Source organism: Rhinoderma darwinii, chromosome 1 (genome assembly GCF_050947455.1).
Source record: "Rhinoderma darwinii isolate aRhiDar2 chromosome 1, aRhiDar2.hap1, whole genome shotgun sequence".
NCBI classification, from domain to species: Eukaryota; Metazoa; Chordata; class Amphibia; order Anura; family Rhinodermatidae; genus Rhinoderma; species Rhinoderma darwinii.
In genome coordinates this window covers 345,589,208-345,613,292 of record NC_134687.1, presented here as the reverse complement: position 1 = coordinate 345,613,292, position 24,085 = coordinate 345,589,208, and positions in this window count along the sequence as shown.

Sequence of the window (24,085 nt, the reverse complement as noted above, 5' to 3'; positions counted from 1 at the left end):
CAAGGCCCTAATATTTGGGAACCAGGAATGGGAGTTACCAAACACATCTGCCCCAAAACATCATTATCTACGCTGGAAGCGGGGCTGCCTCAGGCCTGTATTGTACCAGAGCAGCACTTTCCCAGTAAATATCCCCAAACTGCAAACACGGGAAGAACCCAAGAAAGGTGCAAAGTGTTTTCCAAAAGGGGGATAAGAATGGATACAATTTATCAGTCAGACACCTGTCCCGAAAAACCTGGTCTTTGAATAAAGAATTGCTTCAAAGCATACCACACATCCATGGATTATTCATTTTATTAATTATTTATTCCATTATTATACCCCCTTATTATTCCCTGATATACTCTCCTCAACATTATAAAGTGAAATACCAGTAAAATGCCAAACAAAACTACTCCCATCAAAAATTAATTCTCCAAAAGCCAAATGGTGGTCCTTTCGAGACTGGCAGTGTGCCCAAACAGCAGTTTATGAGCACAGATGGAGTATTATTATGCTCAAGAAAACCCATTTAACTAAATGTGTGGTATGTGTCTCCAGTGGCACAAGCTGGGCACAACATATTTGGCACTGAAATGGCACATCTGCGCAAAAATTGCAATTTTCACTCTGCCACATCCATTGAGCACTAATTTCTGGAAAACACCTGTGGGGTAAAGATGCTTACTACACCGCAATATGAATGCCTTGAGGTGTGTAATTTTTAACCCCTTAAGGACGCAGCCTAGTTTGGGCCTTAAGGCTCAGAGCCCATTTTTCAAATCTGACATATTTCACTTTATGTGGTAATAACGCCGGAATGCTTAAACCTATCCAAGCGATTCTGAGATTGTTTTCTCGTGAGACATTGGGATTTATGTTAGTGGTAAAATTTGGTCGATATATTCAGTGTTTATTTGTGAAAAATTGCAAAATTTTGAGAACATTTGGAAAAAATATAATTTTTCAGAATTTAAATGCATCTGCTTGTAAAACAGATGGTTATACCATCCAAAATAGTTAGTAGTTCACATTTCCCATATGTCTACTTTAGATTTACATAGTTTTTTGAACATTCTTTTATTTTTCTTGGACGTTACAAGGCTTAGAACATAAAGAGCAATTTCTCATATTTTTAAGAAAATTTCAAAAGCCTTTTTTGTAAGGTACCTGTTCAGTTCTGAAGTGGCTTTGAGGAGGGGCCTATGTATTAGAAACCCCAATAAAACACCACATTTTAAATCTAGACACCTCAAAGTATTCAAAACAGCATTTAGAAAGTTTTTTAACCCTTTAGGCATTTCACAGGAATTAAAGTGGAGGTAGAATTTGCAAATGTCATTTTTTTTGCTGAATTTCAATTTTATTCTATTTTTTTCTGTAACACAGAAGGTTTTACCAGAGAAACACTAATAAATATGTATTGTCCAGATTCTGCAGTTTTTAGAAATGTCCCACATGTGGCTCTAGTGTGATCGTGGATTAAAACACAAGCCCCAGAAGCAAAGAAGTACCTAGTGCATTTTGGGGCCTCTTATTTATTAGAATATATTTTAGGCAGCATACCAAGTTTGAAGAGGTTTTGAGGTGCCAAAACCCCATTTTGGAAACTGCACCCCTCAAGGAATTCACGTATGGTTGTTGTTATCATTTTGACAGCACAGGTTTTTCACAGCACGTATTTGAACTGGGCTGTGAAATTAAAAAAATGACATTTCCTCCTATAAGATGTCATTGTTGATCAAAATTTCTTATTTTCACAAGGAACAAAATGCCCCATTTTGTTTCCCAATTTTTCCTGAGTACGGCAATACCCCATTTGTGGTGATAAACTGCTGTTTGGGCCCAAGGGAGGGCTCAGAAGGAAAGGAGCGCTATGTGTTCTTTGGAGTCCAGATTTTGCTGGATTGGTTTTCGGGTGCTATGTCGCATTTACAGAGCCCCAGAAGTATCAAAGCAATGGAAACCCACCAGAAGTGACCCCATTTTGGAAATTACACCCCTCAAGGAATTCATTTATGGGTGATGTGACCATTTAAACCCCACAGTTTTGTCACAGGATTTATTTGAATTGGGCTGTGAATTTAAAAAAAATGAATTATTTTTTCTAATACGATGTAGTTTTGGCTCAAAATTTCTTATTTTCACAATAAATAAAATATCTCATTTTGTTGCCTAATTTGTCTTGAGTGCGGCAATACCCCATTTGTGGTGATAAACTGCCGTTTGGGCCCATGGGAGGGATCAGAAGAAAAGGAGCGCTATGTGTTCTTTGGAGTCCAGATTTTGCTGGATTGGTTTTCGGGTGCCATGTCGCATTTGCAGAGCCCCAGAGGTATCAAAGCAAAAAAAAACACCAGAAAATTACCCCATTTTGGAAACTACACCCCTCAAGGAATTCATTTATCGGTGTTGTGACCATTTAAACCCCACAGTTTTGTCACAGGATTTATTTTGAATTGGGCTGTGAATTTAAAAAAAATGTTCTTTTTTTTCCAATAAAATGTAATTTTGGCTCAAAATTTCTTATTTTTACAAGGAATAAAATACCACATTTTGTTGCCCAATTTGTCCTGAGTGCGGCAATACCCAATTTGTGCTGATAAACTGTCATTTAGTCCCATGGGAGGGCTCAGAAGGAAAGGACCACCATTTGGCCTACTGGGGATTTTCGGGTGCTAAGTTATGTATGCAGAAGCCCATGAGGTACCAGAACAGTTGAAACCCCCAAGAAATGACCCCGTTATAAAAACTGCACCCCTTAAGGCATTCATCTAGAGGTGTAGTGAGCATTTTTAACCCAGGTATTGTGTAAAAGATAATGCGCAGCAGATGGTGCAGAGTGAGATTTGCAATTTTCTATACATATATGTCATTTCAGTGTCCGATATATTGTGCTAAGCATGCGTCACTGGAGACATACACCCCATAAACTGTAATGTGGGTTCTCCTGGGTATGGCAATACCCTACATGTGGCTGTTAACAACTGCCTGTGCACACAGCAGGGCCCAGAGGGGAAAGATGAGGGGGATAAGCTGTGCGGCGTGCATCAGGGTAAGTAAAACTGGGGTAAATTGAAAATCAAGGGATGCATGATAAATTTTAAAACACTCTTTCATACAGAGCCCTGTTTTTTCGGGACACATGTCACATTGATATGTTATGTCCTTCCTTATCCCCCTTTTATAGCAGACTTTGCACCTCTTTTGACTTTTTCCTTTCTTGCCAGTTTGGGGAACTTCTCCTGGAAAGTGTTGCCCTGGTACGATGCGTGTGGCCTCGCTTCCAGAAGAACTGGGTGTCCCCCCTTCCTTGTCCCTAAATGTTAGTTTCTTGATAACCACCTCTTGAAATTCCATGAAAGTTCCCGTCTGGCCTGTACATCGACGTAGCACGTACGCCTTGTACAATGCAATCTGTATTATGTGCACGGCCAGCTTCTTATACAACACCGCATGTCGCTGTAGGGCTTCAGGACTTGATCTGACAAGTCCACCCCTCCCATGTACCTATTGTAGTCCAGGATGCAGTCAAGTTTGGGGGTCTCTGTACTGGTACCTCGTACAGGTACATGGGTACTGGTGTGAGCATGTATTGTTGTCAATACAAGGACATCTCTCTTGTCCTTGTGCTTGACACACAATATGTTGCTGCTAGAATGTGCCTTGTTCTCACCCCTTCTGAGTGTTTGCCCAAGCAAAGTCTTAGGGAGGCCTCTCAGATTTCTTCTAGCAGTGCCGCATGCCGTAATACTTCTGGAAGCGAGGCACTTGAAGAGTGAGACGCTGGTATAAAAATAATCCAGGTAGATGGTACCCCTGGTCCAGCAGTGGGTGCACCAAATCCCACACAATTTTTGCATTAACTCCCAGTAAGGGGGGTGGGGGCATTCTGGGGGCTGAATACTGGAGTCCTTCCCTTCATATATCCTAAATTTGTAGGTATACCCTGATGCACTCTCGCACAGCTTATACATCTTTACGCCATACCTTGCCCTCTTACTCGGCAGGTACTGGCGGAATTGAAGCCTCCCTTTAAAATGTACCAAGGACTCTTCAATAGAAATACACTTCTCGGGGGTGTATGCTTGGGAAAACCGGGCACTGAAACGGTCTAATAGGGGTCTCCGTTTATACAAACAGTCAAAACTGGGGTCATCTCAGGGTGGGCACGGCTCATTATGATGTAAGAAGCAAATTATTGCCTCATTTTCATTTTCTTTTAAGTTCCATTTCAGTTCTGAAGTTGCTTTGAGGGGCCCATATATTAGAAACCCCTATCAAACACCCCATTTTAGAAACTAGACCCCTCAAAGTATTCACAACAGCATATAGAAAGTTTATTAACCCTTTAGGTGTTTCACAGGAATTTAAAGCAAAGTAGAGGTGAAATGTACATATTTATTTATTTTTGTCAGAAAATCCTTTTTATTCCATTTTTTTTCTGTAAAACAGAAGTTTTTACCAGAGAAACACAACTCAATATTTATTGCCCAGATTCTGAAGTTTTGAGAAATATCCCACATGTGGCCCTAATGTGGTACTGGACTAAAGCACCGGCCTCCGAAGCAAAGGAGCACCTAGTGGATTTTGAGGCCTCCTTTTTATTAGGCACCATGTCCGGTTTGAAGAGGTCTTGTGGTGCCAAAACAGTGGAAACCCCCCAAAAGTGACCCTATTTTGGAAACTAGACCCCTTGAGGAATTCATGGGGTGCATGCGGCTTTTTGATCAGTTTTTATTCTATTTTTGAGTGGCGTGGTGACTAAAAAACAGCAATTCTACTAATGTTTTTTTATTCTATTTTTTTTTACAGCGTTCACCCTTTGCTATAAATGACATATTCACTTTATTCTGTGGGGCGATACGATTACGGCAATACCAGATGTTTATAGTTTTTTATATGTCTTATGGCGTTTGCACAATAAAATACGTTTTGTAAAAAATCATTTACTTTTTGTGTTGCCATATTCTAAGAGACAGAACTTTTTTATTTTTCCCTCAAGAAAGCCGTGCGAGGACTTGTTTTTTGCGTAACGAACTGTAGTTTTGATCAGCACCATTTTTAGGTACATCCGACTTTATGATCTCTTTTTAGTCCATTTTTTGGGAGGTGAAGTGACCAAGCAATTGTGATTCTGGTGCAGTTTATTATTATTTTCTTTTACGGCGTTCACCGCGCGGGATAAATAACAAAATAATTATGTAGTTCAGGCCGTTAGGGACGCGGCGATACGAATTATGTATAATTTATTTGTTTATTTATATATTTTTATTAATAATAAAGGACTGATAGGGGAAAAAGGGGAATTTTTACTTTTAAAACTTTTATTTACTTATTTTTACACAACTTTTTTTTTACTTTATTACTTTGTCCCACTAGGGGACTTGAGGGCAGGAGGCCCTGATCGCTATTCTAATACACTGCACTACATGCGTAGTGCAGTGTATTAGAGCTGTCAGCTACTCACTGACCGCAAGTATAGTGGGTATATATTTCTGTCACAGCTCCTGTATGTGTCGGGAAGACGGCCGAAATGTCCGTTACTCCCGTGACGTACTATTCCATCATGGAGCGCGAACGGGATGGTTTCCATTGCGGAATAGTACGTCACTGAGCATTAAGGGGTTAAAAAAGGGTAATATCTTTGGGGTTTCTTTTATTATTTCACCTCAATGAGCTTTTGCGAGTAATGCGTATAAATCACGAAATCAGGCCTCAAACGCGCATATTGCTCTTTTACTCCTGAGTCCTGTTGTATGTCCGGGAAGAAGATTTGGGCCACATGTAAGGTTTTTTTTTTTAAATCATAAAACACTGCATAATAATTCAAATCTGTATTTTGACAGTGGCACAATCTAGGCGTAACATTTTGGAAACTGAAATGGCATATCTTTGGAAAATTAAAATTCTCCCACTGCAACACCCATTGGCCACTAATTTCTGCAAAACACCTGTGGGGTGAAAATTCTCACTGCACCTCTAGATTAATTCCTTGAGGGGTGCAGTTTCCAAAATTGGGTCACTTCTCAGTGGTTTCCAACATATAGATACCTCACGGGCTATGCAAATGCGACATGATGTCCGAAAATGAATCAAGCAAAATCTGTGCCTAAACACCAGCTTACGACCACATATGAGAAATTGCGTAAACAAAATGTTGGGGTGCTTTTTCTCCTGTAGTACAAATTTGACATTTTAGGTAAAACTTCATATTATTGTAAAAATATTTTTTCCCCATTTTTAGGGCCCAATTCTAATAACTTTACTGAAACTAAATGGAGTTGCTTTTTCTGGATTTCCACTGTACTGGTACCTCAGGAGCTTTGCAAATGTGGCATGGCACCAAGAAACCAATTCAGCTAAATCTGCCCTCCAAAAGCCAATTGGTGCTCCTTCCCTTCTAAACCCTGCTGCTTCCCCAAATGGCAGTTTATAATACCACATATTGGGTATTGCTGTGCTCATGAAAAATTGCTGAACAAATGTGCTTTATCTCCTAAAATCTTTCTAAAAAAAAAAACTTTTTTTTAACTAAAACTACGAATTATTGGAAAAAAATTATATTTTTCACAGCCCGATCCCCCAAAAAATTATGACACACCTGAGTGGTAAAAATGGTAACTACAGTTTCCAAAATGTGGACTTTTTTGGGGTGTTTTTCTTCATGTATGGGCACCTCACAGCCTCTTTAAACATGAAATGGTGCCTGGAAAATATTCTAATAAAAAGGAGGTCCCAAAATCTACGAGGTGCACTATCATTTCTGAGGCCTGTGGCCATTTGAAAAATAGGGCTGGGTACTAAATTTCATAACAGGTCACGTCCTTAAGGGGTTAAGTTCCCTGCATTGGTGACAAGGTGTGCTCCCGAGAATCATTTGAGGCTGGTAAAGCAACTTGATTTGTAGGGTGTACTTGCATATGCAGTGGCGGATTAAGTAGACCATAGGCCCTGGGCTGTTACCCAAGGTTGGGCCCTCCTTCTCCACCGCCGCCCTGTAACTATTGTTAACACTTCCTTTTTGTCCAGGTATTAACAAATGGGTGTTACGTCTCCCCTTGTCAAAAGGCTGTGTCCCTACATACTGACAGTCTCCAACCATCGCTGACAGTATCACACTGTGTAGGGACACATCCTCCTGACAAGGGTATTAGTAACACTCATTTGTCTATCAGTCCTGGACTGCACAAAGACTTTTTGTGAAATACAAGGATTTCCTATAATAAACATATCAGGAGAGATGACAGATTCTCTATAAATCTAGTGACTCATAGGAGACGACGTAATTTTTTTTCCTCTTTTCTACTCCATCCGGTCCAGACGTCATGACTACTTCACCCGGCCATGACCCATTTCTGCACAATTTGGCACTCAGATGTCTTCGGCTCCTCACTTTTCCAACATTTCCACACCTATAAACAACTATAAAATTATCATGGTGCCACACACTGTGCCCCTAAATATAATAGCACCAAACACTGTACCCCTGAATAAAATAGTACCAAATGCTGTGCCCCTAAATATTATAGCACCATAGACTACACCCCTGAATATAATTGTGTCAAACACTGTAAAGTAAAGCACCACATACACACAGCCCCCGTACATAGCGCCACACACAGCCCCCTGAACATAGCATCACACACAGCCCCCTGTAGATAGCTTCACACACACAGACCCATGTAGATAGAGCCACACACTGCCCCCTGTAGATAGCGCTACACACAGACCCCTGTAAATAGCGCTACACAGCCGCCCCCCTTTAAACACCGCCACACTGCTACACAGCAATCCCCCCTTAGATATAGTGATACATCAGCGCTCCCCCTTCTATATAGTGCTATACAGCAATCCCCCTTGTATATAGTGCCACACAGCGCAACCCCCCCTTGTATATAGTGCTACACAGCGCCCCCCTTTGGACCTGCAGCTCTTGTAATTGCTCAGTATAATGTCCCCCATAGCTGCCCTCACAGTATAATATCCCCCATAGCTGCTCCCACAGTGTATTGCCACCCATAGCTGCCCCATACAGTATAATGCCCCCATACCATATAATGCCCAACATAGCTGCCCCATACACTATGATGCCGCATACAGTATAATGCCCCCTATAGCTGCTCCATACATTATAATGCCCCCTATAGCTGCCCCATACAGTATAATGCCCCCTATAGCTGCTCCATACATTATAATGCCCCCTATAGCTGCCCCATACAGTATAATGCCCCATAGCTGCCACACAGTAGAATGCCCTCCCTAGCTGCCCAAAACAGTACAATGTTCCCCTTATCTGTCCTATACAGTATAATGCCACCATATGTATGTACCTAATAGAAAAATAATAACATAATTACTTATCTATTCCCATTCCCACGATGGGTGGAGGATGATTCTCCTCCTCTGCACTGTCCCGTGAGTGACTCAGTGCAGACAGACACGATAACGTCACTACATCGCGCCTGCCTGCGCCGAGCCACCCACGGCAGAGTGAATGCTGGAGCGAGGCTCCAGCATTCAACCCAACTGAATCTGCGTCCTGTGGACGCAGGTTCAGTTGGAAACGGGACCAGCGCGGTCAGCGCTGTGTGGCAATGGGGGCCCTGCGGGCCCACAGGCTTAGGGGTCCGGTCGCAACCGTGACCGTTGTGACCCCTATAGCTAGACCACTCTCCACAGCGGCAGTTAGCAGCGCTGCATCGTTTTTTAAGATTATGTGGAGTTCGCCCATATGATGATCCGCCACTGTGCATATGCATTACTTCTTTTATGCATTTGCGAACTCTCATGTCTATTATAGTACAAGCCTTTAGGCCAATTTTTTAATTCTAGTCAGCAGACTGAGCAAGGCATTTTTATTTATTCTTTTTGCTCACTGTGGGTTACTTATTCACATTGTTTGTCAAGGATTTGAAGGGTGCGACGCCCTTGGGGTTGTTTTCTCTCCAGATGATCTAGAAGGGACTATGCATGGCCATCAGTTTCCTCACCCTTCCTTCAACCCCTGACTCCACCTTCTGTGGGAGATTTTGAGCCATGGGGATTCCTAGGCAGACATCTGGGCACAGTTTGGCATTCCTAATGGTGGGAAAGTGGTCCTGTATCCTTAAACGGCCATTTGGCTTGGAAGGTTAGGGAACCTTAGGGAATCGATCTCATTTTGTAGTGGACTTGTGAATGACTGCATTCTTGTGCATTTATTTTGCACTCGAATGAAATAAAACATGATCTAGGGAAAAAAATAGAATGGAGAAAGTCAATGTTTATTAATGGAAATTTTCTTAAGGTTTTTTTCAAAATCAAAATGTTCAAAGTTAAAGTCGAAAGGACCGGCTAACTACAAATCAATATATTTTAGATAACTGTATATGCCACTATTTCGCAAAAAAATAATCTTTGCAGTGGAATATATGAGGTTAAGACAGACTTTTATTTCTTTCTTTATTGCATGGTCTTTTTCAAGATCATTCTTGTTTTATGCTTGTGAAATAAACTATGTGGTTCTCATTTCTTTACCAAGCATTTTTTGGTCTGTCATCGTTCCATTTTAATTGTATTTTCTGTTCTCTGCCAAACCTATGTAGTATTTGAAAGGTCTCTGTGCTCTTCCAATAGGTTCCTTGTAAATGTAAAATGGCATGGTCTGTTTTTCTTCTTCTTTAAATGTTATACCACATACAGTATGTGGATCCTTATTATGCTATGTTCAAATATCTGCAACGATCTGAGAGTGAAGCATCACATTCGTCAGCTTTCTCAATATGTAAAGTATAAAAACATATTAAATCAATAAGATGTATATATTTCATATGCACGATGTTCTGGTTAGTGAATCATCATACCTGTAATCTTCCGGCTGAGAGCATAGTCACAAGATCAAGATCCAACTTAATCGGGAATAATGGTACCGTAGACTGTACAAGATTCAGATACCTGATGTCAATGCTGAGTGACCTGATACATTATATAATCTCTTGGGAGATATAAGTATAAATCTGGAAAGACAAATATTGGGGTTCCAGAATATAGAGATACTCATTATATCTGTACTTTTTTCTTGCTAAGCATTGTAAAATAAATGTATAAAAATTATAAAAAATAAAAAAACAAATAACGCTATTATAGAAATCGCATGCCATATATACTGTAAATTGCAACATTTCCAACACATGCCCAACAGGTTTTAAAAGGATAATTGTCATATTTGATGGGCTTGGTAGGTATTTGACTGAATCTTATAAGACTTGTGCTATTATACTTGTTAAAAACCATAAAGAGGAAGGGACAATTACATATGTTTTTTATAAATTTATTAAAATGTTCAGCTTGCAGAGGTAATGATTTATTTTTAATAGAAAAAAATGGATCTGGTATGATATACAGTGTTATCAATTTATTTGCTGACCTATCAAGTTGGCTGAGTCCTTGCCAGTCCAACTAACACAGTGGAAATATCTGTATCCTAACAGGAACATAACTCTTTGGTTCTTCTATTTTTTTGCCTGTTTTTAAAATGATTCAAATGGTGGCTTATGTAATTATTATTTTATAATATCTGGAAAATTAATTATCCCTTGATATAGTAAATTGGATTTCAGTTTAAGGTATTACTTATAGTTTTTAAGTTTGATAAATTGTACTTGGCACACAAAAAAATAAATGTTTTGCATATTTTTGAAGAAGTCCAATTTTCTAGTCATAGATTAGACTGGTTCTGTGCTTTACAAGGGATATGCATTGCATTTAATATAACAAATCTTTGTTGGTAGTTACATTCGTGATACTTAGATTTTTGGAAAGCCACAAGATCATGAATGTGGCTTTTCTCAGGACTAAGGAATACTGCTGTGGGTGGTCTCTAACCAGAACGTGGACCCTCCAATGTGTATAATGACTATGTACAGCATATAGATCTTACATACACACAAGCACTTTTGAAACTGTAAATCGTTGGAAATTTCATTTATGCCATATTAGTTATGTAGCATATGCTAAAAACTATTTAATCTCACACCTATACAGTTTGCCAAATACATTTTGCCAAAAAGAATTTTTGTATACAAAGGCCTTAAATATATTTCTATATCAATTTATTCTATATAGTAACACATATTTTATATTTTGTATAGGCACTTGTAGCTTTTTCTATTAGATCTGTAGATAGCTGCAAGACTTAACACCCACCTTTAAACATCATATCATTAATTAAATTCCAGATATATATTTAAATACATTGCTTTGCTGATCTTGTACTGAGTTACAGTCTGTATGACAGTCCTGAGCAAAATTCTGCAGACTTCCATTGTCTTTACACCGGGCAGTATAAAGTGTACAGTATTATACAGCGATTGAGCCCTCTATAACAATTTATATTGGCTGTATTTAACTTTGCTTTTTCATTAACCCATTGAAGGTTGCTCAATGGTTTGTCTTGAGGGGCACATCTGCTATAGAACAACACCTCCCCCGAGCATGATTCTAGATTCTGAGGCTGATTATCCTGGGATCTGCAGTGCATTGCAGGCTATGAAATCCATAGCACATTCACCTAAGCACGGCTTATTTTAGGCAGAGATGCAAGAGATGCGTGACTACAAAATAAGGACAGGTTCCCAGGGAGTTCAGGTTGAGTGCAATGTTTAGCTGATCAAGGAACAGAAAGCGTAGGAGACAGAGGAATGCACCAGGAGTCCCATTTTCATTTTGCTATATGGCCTTCTCTCCATAATGTACACCCCTATTTTCCTTCATTCAATATGTATTTGGTCAGATTACTGTGAATAATGGTGCTTCTGCATTTTAGCACCTAATTTACCCTTCTGTTACTTAATGCGTACCTTTCAGGTGACTATTCAGAATAAACTGTCATATGTATGTACATGATGAATAACACTGTTTCTGGCCATTATATGACATGTATTCTTCATTATTTTAGCAGTTTTCCCCTCTGCAGACTCTATCTCTAAATCTCACTTGTCTCTGAGCTAGTGGGCAGAGCATAACTGCTATGATGTCTTCTATACACTGTACACATAGAAAAGATAAGAATCCTGCTCTCCTATATCTATCTATTACATATATAGAAGCAGAAGCAGCATGCAGGAGATTGTCCAGCAGTAATGAGCAGTGTAGCTATGAATTCAGCACTGGGGTGACATATAACTCTTACCAGAAGCTGTAGCATGTGTGTCTCTCTCTCTCTCACACTCTGCTTTTGCGCCCTCCTCCACACTTCCCTCTCCATGGACTTCTATGGGCAGCTGTAATCTGAACCCTCAGTGAGTTAATAGGCTATCTTGTCTTGAAGAGACACATATATCAGTAAATTTAGAGTGAGTGAACAATTAGGAGGGTGGGGTGGAACCTGATAAGTGGAGAAAGAAGAATTTTTCGGTAATAAGATATATTACAAAGTTTTGTATATTAACTTGTACTATTGCTTTATGCAAAGTTTGTTGAAAAGTTAGTGACCATTTAAATTAACACCTACATTGAAGATTAGTGGCTTTATAGTACATTGGCTCATAAATCGATGTTACATAGCATTTATAACTAATAAATTGTTGATGCAATCACATTTTTAATACTGTGCTCTGAAAATCTGTAGCACTTAAAGACATTTTCACATGCTCATACTCTCTTGTACAACATGAAGTACAAAAAAATAAGGAAGGAAAATTTCACTTAACAGAAACTTTAAAAATATGACAGCACTGAGTAAAACTAATCCACACCAATCCAAGAGTATAATCCACTCAACAATACAGTAGTCTTTACAGGCTACTATAAGATTAGTGAAGGAAATTTTTGTCTGTAGTCATTAACTTCTCCATATTTAGTCCATCTTAAATATTTCCATGAACTTACATAATGAGTCACCGAAGTTAATGCAGTTCACAGTTGTCGGTACACGTTAAGAAAAAGCATAGATTCTATCTGAAATGTAAAATGTCTCTATATATTTGTATGTCCAGAAATTAAACTTGAAGTGATAGCCCTGAGATTATACAACTGCTTCATGCTTCAAATTTTCTCTTTCAATGTTGCTTTCTGTGAATTAAAGAGTGAAGAAACAATGTAACCGCAATCCCTACACCAACTATTCTGAGCTCACTTTGGGATCTATAATTTAACAATTTATTTTAAGAACATGAAAAAGTTGTTGCATGGGATAGATATAAATATATTCACTGAATTCTACAAAACCTTTTATGGTTAAAATGTCTAAAATAAAGATCCAGTGTTTTACATATAGAAAAGTATAGTATGCCATACAATTCTAAAAGAGTTTTCCAAATAAAGTGTCATGATATCTCAATAGTATTTTGTGAGTCTGACTCCCTACACATAGGCGAACAGTAGGTAAGGGGGCCCACTGTCACCTTAAAACACTCTTCCTCTGTCTATTAGATCGCATGTAAATGCCAGAGCTAATAGACTTTATGGTTAACAATTAGATAGACATAGACATGGATTGAAAGACAGACATAAGTGGGTGACATATGATGAGATATTGGAGAGCAAGGTGCCCATATACTGTACTTGCACAGGGGCCCTCTGCTGTCTGGGTCCGTACCTGCCCCTACACTTCTAAGCACATGCTTTTAGTCCTTACTGCTGGTGGAGAGCATACCAACCTTTTACTGTATCTTTCCATTGAAATGAGTGAAAGCCTTACTAAGCAGTGTTCTATAACATTTCTGATCGATATGTCATAACACACTATAGTTAGCCCCTCCCCTTTTCCCCCCAAAAAAAAATCATTAACCCCTTCCCGACCACCCCACGTAGATTAACGGGCTGCAGCACTGGTCCTTGTGCCTGCAGCCCGTTAATCTACGTGTGCTCCTAACAGAGCACACAGACGCTCCCCGCAGCCCAGCATCTCTCAGTACTGGCTGCTACTAGCAGCCCTAGAACTGGGGGAAAACATCGGGTCGTATCACAGCGGAGATCCGAACCGATTAACCCTTTAAATGCGGCAGTCAATAGCGACCGCCGCATTTAAGTTGTTATAGCATCATCGGCACCCCGCTACGAGATTGCGGGGGCTGATTGTTGCGGGGGCGATTGCTATGGCAACCGGAAGCCTAACAAAGGCTTCGGGTCTGCCAGCTATTGTAGGCGATTACGTCCTGCCAGGATCTAATATGCCTCCTGTCAGTGTGAAACTGACAGGTATAATACCCTGCAATACATAAGTATTGCAGGGTATTATAACAACGATCCAACAATTGGATCTTCAAGTCCCTAGTGGGACTAAAAAAAAAAAACAAAGTAAAAACAGTTACAAAAAATTTACAAAAGTAAAAGTCAAAATAATAAAATTTCAAAATCACCTTTTTTCCCTTATAAAGTACTTTATTATTAGAAAAAAATAAATAAACTATGCAGAATTGGTATTGCCGCGTCCGTAACGGCCTGAACTATAAACATATCATGTAATTTATCCCGCACAGTGACCGCCATAAAAAATAAAAAAAAAAATTAATCAGGAATTGCTATTTTTAGTCACTTCAGCTCCCAAATAATTGCATAAATAGGGATCAAAAAGTCGCATGTACCCAAAAATTGTACCGATAAAAACTACAGTTTGTTCCGCAAAAAACAAGTCCCACACGGCTTTCCGTATAGAAAAATAAAGAAGTTGCGGGTCTTAGAATATGGCGACACAAAAACGAAATAATTTTTTTAAAACAGTGATTTTATCGTACAAACACCATAAAATATAAAAAACCTATATACAGTGAAGGAAATAAGTATTTGATACCTTGCTGATTTTGTAAGTTTGCCCACTGTCAAAGACATGAACAGTCTAGAATTTTTAGGCTAGGTTAATTTTACCAGTGAGAGATAGATTATATAAAAAAAACAAAACAGAAAATCACATTGTCACAATTATATATATTTATTTGCATTGTGCACAGAGAAATAAGTATTTGATCCCTTTGGCAAACAAGACTTAATACTTGGTGGCAATACCCTTGTTGGCAAGCACAGCAGTCAGACGTTTTTTGTAGTTGATGATGAGGTTTGCACACATGTTAGATGGAATTTTGGCCCACTCCTCTTATCAGATCATCTGCAAATCATTAATATTTCGAGGCTGTCGCTTGGCAACTCAGATCTTCAGCTCCCTCCATAAGTTTTCGATGGGATTAAGGTCTGGAGACTGGCTAGGCCACTCCATGACCTTAATGTGCTTCTTTTTGAGCCACTCCTTTGTTGCCTTGGCTGTATGTTTCGGGTCATTGTCGTGCTGGGAGACCCAACCATGAGCCATTTTTAATGTCCTGGTGGAGGGAAGGAGGTTGTCACTCAGGATTTGACGGTACATGGCTCCATCCATTCTCCCATTGATGCGGTGAAGTAGTCCTGTGCCCTTAGCAGAGAAACACCCCCAAAACATAATGTTTCCACCTCCATGCTTGACAGTGGGGACGGTGTTCTTTGGGTCATAGGCAGCATTTCTCTTCCTCCAAACACGGCGAGTTGAGTTAATGCCAAAGAGCTCAATTTTAGTCTCATCTGACCACAGCACCTTCTCCCAATCACTCTCAGAATCATCCAGATGTTCATTTGCAAACTTCAGACGGGCCTGTACATGTGCCTTCTTGAGCAGGGGGACCTTGCGGGCACTGCAGGATTTTAATCCATTACGGCGTAATGTGTTACCAATGGTTTTCTTGGTGACTGTGGTCCCAGCTGCCTTGAGATCATTAACAAGTTCGCCCCGTGTAGTTTTCGGCTGAGCTCTCACCTTCCTCAGGATCAAGGATACCCCACGAGGTGAGATTTTGCATGGAGCCCCAGATCGATGTCGATTGACAGTCATTTTGTATGTCTTCCATTTTCTTACTATTGCACCAACAGTTGTCTCCTTCTCACCCAGCGTCTTACTTATGGTTTTGTAGCCCATTCCAGCCTTGTGCAGGTCTATGATCTTGTCCCTGACATCCTTAGAAAGCTCTTTGGTCTTGCCCATGTTGTAGAGGTTAGAGTCAGACTGATTAATTGAATCTGTGGACAGGAGTCTTTTATACAGGTGATCATTTAAGACAGCTGTCTTTAATGCAGGCACCAAGTTGATTTGGAGCGTGTAACTGGTCTGGAGGAGGCTGAACTCTTAATGGTTGGTAGGGGATCAAATACTTATTTCTCTGTGCACAATGCAAATAAATATATATAATTTTGACTATGTGATTTTCTATTTTTTTTTTATATAATCTATCTCTCACTGGTAAAATTAACCTAGCCTAAAAATTCTAGACTGTTCATGTCTTTGACAGTGGGCAAACTTACAAAATCAGCAAGGGATCAAATACTTATTTCCTTCACTGTACATATGGTATCGCCGTAATCGCATCGACCCACAGAATAAATAAAATATGTCATTTATAGCACACGGTGAATGCCGTAAAAAAAAAGAATAAAAAACAATAGAAGTTTTGACGGCCTAATTACACTAAATTCAGCAAAAACCTATGGGATTAAAATGCTCACTATACCCCTAGTCAAATTATTTTTAGGGCTGTAGTTTCCCAAATGGGGTCACTTCTGGGGGTTGTCCACTGTTTTGGTCCCTCAGGTGCTTTGCAAATGCGACATGACACCCGAAAACCAATTGAGTAAACTTGAGCTCCAAAAGCCAAATAGCGCTCCTTCCCTTCTGAGCCCTGCCTTGTGTCCAGACATCCGTTTATTACCACATATGGAGTATTGCCGTAATCAGGAGAAATTGCTTTACAAATCTTGGGACGCTTTTTCTTCTTTTATTGAAAAAAAATTTAGATTTTAATTATTACCGACTAATTCCACGAAATTCAGCAAAAAACCTGTGGGGTTAAAATGCTCACTATACCCCTTGATGAATTCCTTGAGGGGTGTTGTTTGCCAAATGGTGTCTTTTTGGGGGTGTTTCCACTATTTTGGCACCACAAGATCTCTTCAAACCTGACATGGTGCCTAAAATATATTCTAATAAAAAGGAGGTCCCAAAATCCTCTAGGTGCTCCTTTGCTCTTGAGGCCGGTGTTTCAGTCCATTAGCCACGTGTGGGATATTTCTAAAAACTGCAGAATCTGGGTAATAAATATTGAGTTGTGTTTCTCTGGTAAAACCTTTTGAAAAATGGATTAAAATGGATTTTCCGACAAAAAAAAAGAAATTTGTAAATTTCCCCTCTACTTTGCTTTAATTCCTGTGAAACACCTAAAGGGTTAAGAAACTTTCTAAATGCTGTATTGAAGGGTGTAGTTTTTAAAATTGGGTGACTTATGGGGGTTTCTAATATATATAAGGCCCTTAAAGCCACTTCAGAATTGAACTGGTACCTATAAAAATAGGTTTTGGAAATTTTCTTGAAAATGTGAGAAATTGCTGCTAAAGTTCTAAGCCTTGTAACGTCCTAGAAAAATAAAATAATGTTCAAAAAACAATGCAAATATAGAGTAGACATATGGAATATGTGAAATAGTAAATATTTTGTGTGGTATTACTATCTGTTTTACAAGAAGATACATTTAAAATGAGAAAAATCATAATTTTTGCACATTTTATTAAAGTTTTGGTGTTTTTCACAAATAAGCAACAAATTTATTGACCAAATTTTTTAACTAGCATAAAGTACAATATGTCATAAGAAAACAATCTCAGAATCGCTTAGATAGGCAAAATAATTCCAGAGTTATTACCACATAAAATGACATGTCACATTTGAAAATATGGGGCTGGTCCTGAAGGCCAATATGAGCTCGGTCCTGAAAGGGTTAATCATTAATCAATACATTAACCCCTTAATGACCGGGCCATTTTGCACGTTAATGACCAAGGATTATTTTTTGTTTTTCCACGGTCGCATTCCAAGAGTCGTAACTCTTTTTTTATTCCGTCGACATAGCCGTATAAGGGCTTGTTTTTTCCGGGACGAGTTGTATTTTGTAATTGTACCATTTTTAGATGCTTATAACATATTGATTAACTTTTATTAACTTTATTTTAGGAGAGAATTGAAAATAAGCAGCTATTCCAGCATTAATTTTCACGTTATAAATTTACGCCGTTTACTATGCAGCGTAAATAACATGTTAACTTTATTCTATGGGTCGGCACGATTACAGGGATACCAAATGTGTAAAGGTTTTATATGTTTTTTCTACGTTTGCACAATAAAAACCCTTTTAGAAAAAAATTACTTGTTTTTGCATCGCCGCGTTCCAAGAGGCGTAATTTTTTTATTTTTCCGTCGATGTGGCCGTACGTGGGATTGATTTTTGCGGGACAATGTGTAGTTTTCATTAGTACTATTTTGGGGTACATAGGACTTATAGATGAACTTTTATTTTATTTTTTATGGGGGGAATGGGAGAAAAGAGAGAATTTTGCCGTTGTTTTTTGCGTTTTCTTTGGACGCCGTTCATCCGGCGGTTTAATTAATGTGTTCATTTTATTGGTCAAGTTGTTACGATCGCGGGGATACCATATATGTGTATGTGTGATTTGTTTTGACCGTTTTATTAAATAAAACCACTTTTTGGGGCAAAAAAGTTGTTTTATTTGACTTTGACTGTAATTTTTTTTATTTTTTTTTTCACAAACTTTATTTAACGGTTTTACTTTTTTTTTTTTAGTCCCACCAGGGGACTTCACTATACGATATGCCGATCGCATATATAATGCTTTGGTATACTTCGTATACCAAAGCATTATTGCCTGTCAGTGTAAAACTGACAGGCAACCTGTTAGGTCATGCCTCTGGCATCGCCTAACAGGCAGATGCTGAAGACAGACCTGGGGGTCTTTGTTAGACCCCCGGCTGTCATGGAAACCCGACGGCGACCCGCGATTTGTTTGCGGGGGCGCCGATCGGGAGACAGAGGGAGTTCCCCCCTCTGTCAAACACATTAAATGCCGCTGTCACTGTTGACAGCGGCATTTAATGGGTTAAACTGCCGGAATCGGCGCGTGCTTCGATTCCGGCAGTTGCAGCAGGAGCCAGGCTGTGTATAACAGCCGTGCTCCTGCCGCTGATCGCATGGGTACGCTGTCAGTACCCGCGCGATCACAGGACGGATATATCCGTCCTCCTGCGCGAACTAGCAGCTGCTGAGGACGGATATATCCGTCCTTCGGCGTTAAGGGGTTAAGGGGTTGCTGGGCATTGTTATAATATCTCTGTATTTAGAGGGAGAATTCGTCTTAAAGCATTGTGTCCAGAATTAGAAAAAAGGGTTTGTAAAAGGGTTTGCACTTTTTCCAGAAATAGCGCTACATTTATCCATGGGCTGTGTCTGGCATTGCAGCCCAGAGTGATTAATTTGTATCGGACTGAGCTGCAATACCAGACACATTCAATGGACATACTTGGAGCTGTTTCTGGAAAAAAGCAGGCCCTTTTTTCTACTCCCACACAGACCCTTTAAATGTCATTAGGCCCCATTGCCTATATCAGTAAATTAATTGGGAACTTCATCTTTGATTAACATTGGATATGTAATGCAAATCCAAAAGAAGAGGCAGCACTCCAGTAGTATAGAAAAATACAAAATGTATTCACCCAACATACAGGAAACTTTTCACCCTCCCCTTGAGTGCTGCCTCTTCTTTTGGATTTAGATCTAATTTTGTTTTGAGGTCTTTTGTCAAGATTCCTCTGAGGATAGCACCCAATATATGCTACAGTGTAGCTCCTGCATTCTGTTTGTTTCTTGGATATGTAATGCATGTGTAATCTTTGTAATGTATCTTAATTTGTGATTAACATATGAATACCTGATATTTGAATGAGGGTTTTATATGTTAATAAGCAGGCTACAGGAGTATTAGGCTATGTTCACACTGAGTATTTTGCAGGCAGAATTTCTGCCTCAAAATTCCGTTTGGAAGTTTGAGGCAGATTTTCCTCTCCCTGCACGCCGATTTTCGCTGCGTTTTTCACCCGCGGCCATTGGGCGCTGCGGGCATAAAACGCCGCGAAATACGCTTTCTCTGCCTCCCATTGAAGTCAATGGGAAGTCAGAGGCGGAAACGCCCGAAGATAGAGCATGTCGCTTCTTTCTCCCGCGAGCCGGTTTTACTGCTCGAGGGAGAAAACCGCCCCCGCCTCCCATTGAAATCGACGGGAGGCATTTTCGGGCCGTTTTTGACGAGTTTTTTGGCGCGGTTTCTGCGTCAAATAACTCGTCAAAATACTCCGTGTGAACATAGCCTTAAGCGGTTATGAGCAAACCACATCCAGAAACCTATTCTCTGCAACAAACCTCTACACAATCAAAGAGTGACCCTTAATAAGAATGACAGATCCGTCAACAGCAGAGTAAAATAGAACTGAGCAAAACTAAACAAATCCCTGACACAATCAAGAGATTTTATATAACAATTTTGCTTACTTTCTATCCAGCATTAATCTATTTTTACTGTCGATCACAGAGTTATTGCAAAACACAAAGAGTGCAAACCTTAAATGACAAAATCAAAGCCCCTGAATATGTACACCTTGAAATTTGTGAAGCCACAAAGTGCTAAGTGTAGAGTTCTTGGCAGATGCTTCTTATGAAATTGTGAAAAAAAAAACAAATGACTGTATATTATGTCAATTACTGTGTAAAATAATGCAGTGATTTAAGTTTAGATTCACACTTTTTATGTGTCTCTAAAAGTGTGTTATTAAAGCTAGCAGTATTATAAAGTTGTGTTTTAGTAAATTTGTATTCTTTCAAAACCCACAGAATAATAACCCCAGAATTCAGTCGTATTCTCTACAGTGACACCTTTCTTGTGTTGGTAGTTTACTGCTAAAATTGAACTCTAGAGGGCCATAGTGCTTCAAATTTTGGGATATTACAAAAAGCGTAGTCATTTCAGAAAAGGTCACAAGAATGAATCATCACCATAATTTCACTAATCCAGATTGTAATTATAACCCTTTTCACTACTGCATCAGAGCAGTAGATTGCCTACAGTTGATCTTAACACGTCACCATGTTTTCCAAACTGAAACGGTCACTGACATTACCATATCACAATTAAACGTACTATATAAGCCCGAATAAGCCTTTATATATTATTATTATTATTATTATTAATAATATCAATATTATGAATAAAAATGCTAATAATAAAATAATAATAATAACAACATTGTAAAATTTTGAATGCATTTTTGCATAGCACATATGCTGAAAATTAAAGTGTGATAAATGACACAATGACATATCATATTGTTAACATTATTTGTCATCAGGGCCGCCATCAGGGGGGTATTAGGGGTAGTGGTGTGAGGGGCCCGGCCAAACCTAATTGAAAGGGGGGCCCGGCAACTGCCTCGACATTCTTTTGGTAGGAAAAAACAGGCCCCTGCAATGGGGCCCGTTTTTTTCACCAAAAGAATGTCGTGAGCTGCTGCTGCTGCTGCGGGCCCCCTCCCCTCGTCATGGGGGGCCGTCAAACCGTCCGCCCGCGCGCGCGCACCCGATAGCGCGCACAAGGAAACTCCCGCGCGTGCGCACTCGCGAGCGCGCATCCACGAACGCCCGCACTGGAGACCGCCCGCGGACAAACATGGACAAAACTTACCTGGAGCCTGGCTGGAGGTGAAGGACTGGACGTCTGGACCGAGACCTCGCCTGGAAGACATCGCCGGAAGAGGACTGGAGTGGGAGCAGCTCTTCTGACAGTGAGTAAATTATCTCAAAGTGCTGTTTATGTATGGCCCTGTTCACACAGTATTTTGCAGGCAAAAAAAAATCTGCCTCAAAATTCCTTAAAGAATTTTGAGGCAGATTTTGACCTGCCCACACTATCTTGCCGCGTTTTTTTGCTGCGTTTTTTGCCCGCAGCGATTGAGGACAACAGACAAAAAACGCAGCGAAAAATGCATTTTCTGCCTCCCATTGATTTAGATGGGAGGTCAGAGGCGGAACCGCGGCAAGAAAGGACGTGCTGCTTTTTCTTTTTTCCGCGACTGGCTCCCATTGTTTTCAGATTAAATCAATGGGAGGCGGTTTTGGAAGTTGTTTGGTGCTGATTCTGACGCAGCGTCCGAGTCAATATCAAGGCCCAAAAACTCTGAACTGGGCCTTATTGTTAGGGCTTATTCAGACGAACGTGTAATACATCCGTGCAACGTGTGTGATTTTCACGCGCCTCGCACGGACCTATGTTGCTCTATGGGGCCGTTCAGACTGTCAGTGATTTTCACGCAGCGTGTGTCCGTGTGTCCGCTGCGTAAAACTCACGACATGTCCGATATTGGGGCATTGTTCGCGCATCACGCACTCATTGAAGTCGTGAAAATCACGCCCAGCACTTCCGCAGCCGTATAAACTATGAATGAAAACAGAAAAGCACCACGTGCTACAAACATACAAACAGAGTGTCATAATGATGGCGGCTGCGCGAAAATCACGCAGCCACGCATCATACGCTGCTGCCACACGGAGCAGTTATGGACCTTTTGCATGCGCTTGTGTAAATCCGGCCGTGTAGGAACACACTAGGCATGAACACTGCGGATTTTATGCAACACATTTTATTGTGGAAAATCCGCAGCGTATCACAGTCGCAGCAGAGGGGATGAGGTTTGAACAAATGTCATTCACACGCTGCAAAAATAATGGACCTGCCGTGTGGCTTTTTAAGCCGCAGCGTGTCAATGTATTCTGTGGTATCGCTGCTCCTCTGTTGTGGAAATGCTGCGGTTCTGCCGCAAAAATCACACAAGAGAAGAAAAAAAAGGTACTTTTTTTAAATTGATAAAGTTTAGACTTCCCCCGGCCGTAGTCCTGGTGACGCGATCCTCTATTCTTAGCGCAGCCCCGCCTCCTGTCATGACGTTTCATCCCATGTGACTGCTGCAGCGGTCACATGGTCTACAGCGTCATCCCAGGAGGCAGGGCTACGTTCAGAAGAGAGAGACGCGTCACCAGGACTACGGCCCTGGCAAGTCTAAACTTTTTTTTCCCTGCAGGATTCCCGCAGCGGACATGCCTCACGAAACCTGCGCCACTATTTGGTGCGGTTTTGCTGGCGGAATTCCCTGCAGCTACCGGGGCGGATAAGCTGTGGAGTTTTACTCCGCATATCCGCCTAGTGTGTCCCTTATGATGTCGCTCCTGGAGCTGCTGCCGGTCTCTAAATAGGCAGTTGGTTCAGTAGAATTTGGAATTATTTTTTTTTGTGAACCAGCTTAAAAAAATACAAAACTTTTGTGTTAGGGCCTGTTCACATCACCGTTCGCTTCCGCTCCGGGGTTCCGTCTGAGGTTTCTGTCGGGTGAACCCCGCAACGGAAAGTGAAAGTGACAGCACAGCTTCCGTTTCAGTCACCATTGATCTCAATGGTGACGGAAACATCGCTAATGGTTTCCGTTCGTCACCATTCCGGCTGGTTTTCGGACGGAATCAATAGCGCAGTCGACTGCGCTAATGGTGATGGAAACGGAAGCTGTGCTATCACTTTCACTTTCCGTTGCGGGGTTCACCCGACAGAAACCTCAGAAGGAACCCCGGAGCGGAAGCGAACAGTGATGTGAACAGGCCCTAACACAAAAGTTTTGTATTTTTTTAAGCTGGTTCACAAAAAAAAATAATTCCAAATTCTACTGAACCAACTGCCTATTTAGAGACAGGCAGCAGCTCCAGGAGCGACATCATAAGGGACACACTAGGCGGATATGCTGAGTAAAACTACACAGCTTATCCGCCCCGGTAGCCGCAGGGAATTCCGCCAGCAAAACCGCACCAAATAGTGGCGCAGGTTTCGTGAGGCGTGTCCGCTGCGGGAATCCTGCAGGGAAAAAAAAGTTTAGACTTACCCCGGCCGTAGTTTAAGTGACGCATCTCTCTCTTCTGAACGTAGCCCCGCCTCCTGGGATGATGCTGTAGACCATGTGACTGCTGCAGCAGTCACATGGGATGAAACGTCATGACAGGAGGCGGGTCTGCGCTAAGAATAGAGGATCGCGTCACCAGGACTACGGCCGGGGTAAGTCTAAACTTTTTTATAAATTTAAAAAAGTGCCTTTTTTTTTTTTTTCTCATTTGTGATTTTTGTGGCAGAACCGCAGCATTTCTGCAACAGAGGAGCAGCAATCCCACAGAAT